This window comes from Schistocerca gregaria, chromosome 6 (genome assembly GCF_023897955.1).
Source record: "Schistocerca gregaria isolate iqSchGreg1 chromosome 6, iqSchGreg1.2, whole genome shotgun sequence".
NCBI classification, from domain to species: domain Eukaryota; kingdom Metazoa; phylum Arthropoda; class Insecta; order Orthoptera; family Acrididae; genus Schistocerca; species Schistocerca gregaria.
This window is the reverse complement of record NC_064925.1, coordinates 529981872-529988140: the sequence shown is the minus strand read 5'-3', so window position 1 is coordinate 529988140 and position 6269 is coordinate 529981872. Positions and strand designations below refer to the sequence as shown.

At 43.6% G+C, this 6269-nt stretch overlaps 1 non-coding gene across 1 annotated transcript; it reads right to left on the bottom strand.

The window, feature by feature from the left end:
- Positions 1-933: 933 nt before the first annotated feature.
- Trnaa-cgc (transfer RNA alanine (anticodon CGC)) lies at positions 934-1006 on the bottom strand. The gene has a single exon. It is a non-coding gene; the product is annotated as a tRNA-Ala (tRNA).
- Between the last annotated feature and the right edge of the window lie 5263 nt (positions 1007-6269).

Below are 6269 nucleotides of genomic sequence, written 5' to 3'. Positions count from 1 at the left end.
GGGGACTGATGACCATAGATGTTAACTCCCACCGTGCTCAGAGCCATTTGAACCATTTTTTTTAATCAGTCTACCTAATTTTCAACATCCCCAATTCTTCGATTCTCTTCTGTTACGGGTTTCCAGAGTCCATTTTCCACTGCCATACAATGCTGTGCTCCAAAAGTACATTCTCAGAAATTTATTTCTCACATTAAGCTTTATATTTTATACTAGTAGACATCTCTTGGCCAAGAATGCCGTTTTCGCCGATGCTAGTCTTCTATTGATATCCTCCTTGCTCTGTCCGTCATTGGTTATTTTGCTGCCTAGGCAGTAAAATTCCTTAACTTCACCTACTTCGTGACATTCAATCCTGATGTTAAGTTTCTCGCTGTTCTCATTTCAGCTACTTCTCTTTCCTTTCGTCTTTCTTCGATTTACTCTCAATCCATACTTTTTTCTTTAGTCGTTCTTCCATTACCAACGGCTGCTTCAGAATTGCCTCTCTGGTGCCTTTACCTTTTCTAAATCCAAACAGATCGTCACCTATCACGTTATCAATTTTCTTTTCCATTATTCTATATATTATTCTCGTCAGCAACTTGGATGCATGGCCTGCTAAGCTGACTGTACAATACTTCTCGCACTTCTCAGCTGTTGCAATCTTGGGAATTGTATCAATGAAGTTTTTTTCTAAATCCAGATAGTATATCGCAAGATTCATTCTTTGTAACACCAGCGGTTTGTTTCACAAACGTTGAGAAAAGAGATACGTGTAAATTGGTTGGTTGTTAGTGTTTAACGTCCCGTCGACAACGAGGTCATTAGAGACGGAGCGCAAGCTCGGGTTAGGGAAGCATTGGGAAGGAAATCGGCCGTGCCCTTTCAAAGGAATCATCCCAGCATTTGCCTGAAACGATTTAGGGAAATCACGGAAAATCCAAATGAGGATGGCCGGAGACGGGATTGAACCGTCGTCCTCCGGAATGCGAGTCCAGTGTGCTAACCACTGCGCCACCTCGCTCGGTGATACGTGTAAGTCTTGGTCTTCTGTTACAGCATATAAAAGACTGATCATAGGTACTAACTTTTTAGTTTTCTATTATAATTTGCGGCATTCTGATCTGCGTCGCTCGGATAGTCTCTAACGCAGATGCTGAACACAAAAAAAATTAAAAAAAACTAATGGTCAGTGTTACAAACTCATAACTTTTAGTATTCAACTTGTTTTTTTATTTTAATTCTTCGTGGATGTCAATAGTATCCCGAGTGGTATGAGGCTGTCGGCCACAATTTACTCTCCTGTGACATACTGTTGATCTCACTGTTTTACTCAATTCAAATGCCATGAATTATTTGTTATATGTATTTCAGTCTCTATGCTGCTCCACAAATTTGACCTTTATGGCTTCCTCTAATATCACAGAAGTTATTTCCTGATGTTCTAAGACAAGTCCTGACAGCCTGTCCGTTCTGCTAATTAGTGTCTGTCACACGTCCATCACTACTCCTACTGTGAGGAGAACCGCTGGCCGGGGTGACCGAGCGGTTCTAGGCGCTACAGTCTGGAACTGAGCGGCCACTACGGTCGTAGGTTCGAATCCTGCCTCTAACATGGATGTGTGTGTGTCATGTCCTTAAGTTAGTTAGGTTTAAGTATTTCTACGTTCTAGGGGACTGATGACCTCAGAAGTTAAGTCCCATAGTGCTCAGAGCCATTTGAACCATTTTTTTCCGGAGAACCTCAGATCCTATCTTAGTAGAGCACTTAAATTTCAGAATCCTTCTGTGAGATTATCTCTCACACTTTTCATTTCTCTTCTATTCCATTTTTCCCACAATCTGTGACTCACTTACAGATGTAACTTTAAGAAAGTTTTTTGCTTAAATTGAGGACTACATTTGATTCCACAAGACTTCTTTCGGGAGAAATGTTCTCTTTGTCTGTGCTAGTCAGTTACTTATGTTTTCCTTGCTTCATCCATCAAGTGTTACTTTTCATCAAATTCTTTACTGCATGGTCCCCAGATTTCACCTCGCGTTTGTCAACCTTCTCATTTTTGCCGCTTCACAATAATTTCGTGATGCATATTATAAGTCCATATTGTGAACTCAGAAGAGCACGAATCCCACTCAACAGATTATGTAATTCTTACTCGCTTTCACAGTGCATCTTATAATTGATTAACACTGAACTTTAATCACTGCGTGTATCGTTCCTTTCATTTCATTCAGCACTTCTTCGACGCACAGGCTGAACAAAGTACATCCGTTCCTTACACCTTCTTCAATATGAGTACTTATCCCTTGGTCTTTCGTTCTTACTACTACCTCTAACATCATGTACACATTGAAAATCAACCTTTTTTATCCTTCTCTTCAGAGGACTTTAACCAACGAAATAGTCGCCTGTCTGGATGCCATTACCATCACTGAAAATAAACGAGTAATCGCATGGAGTACTCACTTTTTTTTTATTAAACACGTAACAGCATAAATTTCCCATGGACATAAATCTTACAAGTGTGTTGCTGCATCTCATTTAACTCCTGGTCTACGTGTTAACAAGGGAAGAAAAATAGTAACAGCATACTCTCCATCGACAAAGATGCTCCTATAGTAGTCGAGAGAGTTGACACCTAAGGCGTTCACCACCCTGCTGGAGCAGATGTAATCTCGATGTATTCCTCACTTGCTAGCACGACAATTCACAAGCACTGCCTGGGACATAAAATACCTTTGCCCCTGTCAAAAGAGAGCTGCAATAGAGTCGCAGGTCAGAACAGTCTCTGCCGCAGTTGCAGTCGCTCACTGCTGCAGTGTAGTCGCTGATACATTGTACAGTCTGTCGCTGGTACAGCGCAGTTTGTAGTTAGTAGTTGTTAAAGTCACAGTGCAGAAAAAATTGTAAAATTTTGTTATATGGAACTGAATAATAATTGTGATCAGCCGCAGAGTTAAATCGTACCATGGAATGAGATGATAATGAACAAATGAATAATTGTTAATATAATGAAAAATCAACAGTGTAATTAAGTCAACCATGTATTGTAAGATAAATTTTATTATTTTTATTGGCATGCGCGTAGTTAAGTCACTTGTCTGAGATGTTAATATGAATTTTTTCAATCTTTTCTTTTGTGATTCGTCAGCACCAGTTGACCCAACTTTCTAACATATTCAATTTTCACATGTAATGGGTTGTAGACTTTTATCCATAACGTAAAAAATTTCAGAATATAAATGTTTTTACTAGTGTACTATAAAAGTATAATTTCCCCTTAAGTCATTGCCAGTTCCGATCCAGTCATTTATCTAAATTTAAATATTCCAGAATTTTTGTCGGATCATATTCATGTGCTCTTTAGTAATCAGACGCAAAGATAACACATTATATTATATATTTTTTATTTTTACGGGAAGGTTATAAGACCTTCCATGAATCAAACAAATGATCTTTCTGGTCAAATATTTCAGGAGAGTTAAAACAAGATGTGCAACCAATTATACAATGGATTTTTGTCAGAATTTTCATAGCCAAAAGAATAGTGAGAACTTGACCAATGGGGCTTCGAACTGACAAGCGAGAAGTCAAATTTCAAAGAGAGACTTAATTGCTTGAAAGGAATCAGTATAATTGCGACGAAGTTAATTAATGGTCTGAGGGAAAACTGTAATATTTCAGAAGGAGCTGCTGCTAACTATGTAAATGAAGCGTCGAGAAGTCCATATCTTCAAGGCATATGTGTGTTGCGCATTAAAAGCTACTCGTACTTTGATATAATACTTAACTGTCAATAAAATATTTTCAAATAAAAAATGTTGAAATATTTTTTCTGAAAAATACAGACGAATGTTACTGACATCGTTTGTCTAAAATTATGAAATAAAATTGATTAGAGAAATATTCGATGCGCCTTGGAATTACTCTCGAAATACACTCCTGGAAATGGAAAAAAGAACACATTGACACCAGTGTGTCAGACCCACCATACTTGTTCCGGACAGTGCGAGAGCTCTGTACAAGCAATGATCACACGCACGGCACAGCGGACACACCAGGAACCGCGGTGTTGGCCGTCGAATGGCGCTAGCTGCGCAGCATTTGTGCACCGCCGCCGTCAGTGTCAGCTAGTTTGCCGTGGCATACGGAGCTCCATCGCAGTCTTTAACACTGGTAGCATGCCGCGACAGCGTGGACGTGAACCGTATGTGCAGTTGACGGACTATGAGCGAGGGCGTATAGTGGGCATGCGGGAGGCCGGGTGGACGTACCGCCGAATTGCTCAACACGTGGGGCGTGAGGTCTCCACAGTACATCGATGTTGTTGCCAGTGGTCGGCGGAAGTTGCACGTGCCCGTCGACCTGGGACCGGACCGCAGCGACGCAAGGATGCACGCCAAGACCGTAGGATCCTACGCAGTGCCGTAGGGGACCGCACCGCCACTTCCCAGCAAATTAGGGACACTGTTGCTCCTGGGGTATCGGCGAGGACCATTCGCAACCGTCTCCATGAAGCTGGGCTACGGTCCCGCACACCGTTAGGCCGTCTTCCGCTCACGCCCCAAAATCGTGCAGCCCGCCACCAGTGGTGTCGGGAGAGGTGTGAATGGAGGGACGAATGGAGACGTGTCGTCATCAGAGATGAGAGTCGCTTCTGCCTTGGTGCCAATGATGGTCGTATGCGTGTTTGGCGCCGTGCAGGTGAGCGCCACAATCAGGACTGCATACGACCGAGGCACACAGGGCCAACACCCGGCATCATGGTGTGGGGAGCGATCTCCTACACTGGTCGTACACCTCTGGTGATCATCGAGGGGACACTGAATAGTGCACGGTACATCCAAACCGTCATCGAACCCATCGTTCTACCATTCCTAGACCGGCAAGGGAACTTGCTGTTCCAACAGGACAATGCACGTCCGCATGTATCCCGTGCCACCCAATGTGCTCTAGAAGGTGTAAGTCAACTACCCTGGCCAGCAAGATCTCCGAATCTGTCCCCCATTGAGCATGTTTGGGACTGGATGAAGCGTCGTCTCACGCGGTCTGCACGTCCAGCACGAACGCTGGTCCAACTGAGGCGCCAGGTGGAAATGGCATGGCAAGCCGTTCCACAGGACTATATCCAGCATCTCTACGATCGTCTCCATGGGAGAATAGCAGCCTGCATTGCTGCGAAAGGTGGATATACACTGTACTAGTGCCGACATTGTGCATGCTCTGTTGCCTGTGTCTATGTGCCTGTGGTTCTGTCAGTGTGATCATGTGATGTATCTGACCCCAGGAATGTGTCGATAGAGTTTCCCCTTCCTGGGACAATGAATTCACGGTGTTCTTATTTCAATTTCCAGGAGTGTATGTGCAACAAACGAGGTGCCAACTGCGAATTAAAAGTTCAGTGCTCAACGTAGAATGTTGGAATTCTGAAGATTGCTAGAACATATTTGTCTCGGAGACTGTGTAGACCGTGCAGTCTCATTTTCTGTAGGTGATTCAGAAGCGCATCAAATGTTTCTCCAATCTATTTTGTTTTTTAAAGTTTAGACAAATTATTTCACAAACTTTTGACCGGTCTTTTGTTCAGTTTTTATTTATTCTACATGCAGCAGGGCGAGGGAACAAGTCTATCTACAGACTAGGAGCTGGCAGAACTTGTAACTACAAAAACGTTACCGGACGATTACCCAGAGTCACGTCCGTTCCATTTGATACTGGCAGTGGAAATACGTCGGTGGAATGCCTACAGATCGCCTCCACCGTGCCGTTGTCGACAGTGACTCGGCAAAAAGTGCCTCAGTTCTCCGTTGCAGCCCCGGCTCGTTACTTGCAGCTGCTTTTGCCCTGCAACAGGTACTTTGCTGGGTAATGGCCCGCAGTTGGCCACTTCACGGGCACGCCGGCTTCCACCTGCCACCAGAAATGTTACAGCGGAACTCCGCTAATAGCTCCGCCGGACTTTCTGGCTACTGGAGAGCGGCACTTGTCGCGAAGTCAATGTGCTCACAGGTGCAGGTATTGTTCCTAACGCCATTACTCTCCAGTCTCACAGAGAGAACTTAGATATTCTGAAAATGAGACCAGCGTCTTTACCCTTTTAGAAAAGAACACACTCATCATATACTGAGTGAGGAACAAGGAAACTAGAACCACATGGGCAGTTCTGCAGTATGAAGAAATTGGGAAATTTTTGGTTCGATCCTATGGGACCAAACTGCTGGGGTCGTCGGTCCCTAGGCCTACACTCTACTTAATCTAACTTAAGCTATGGACAACTCAGACATCC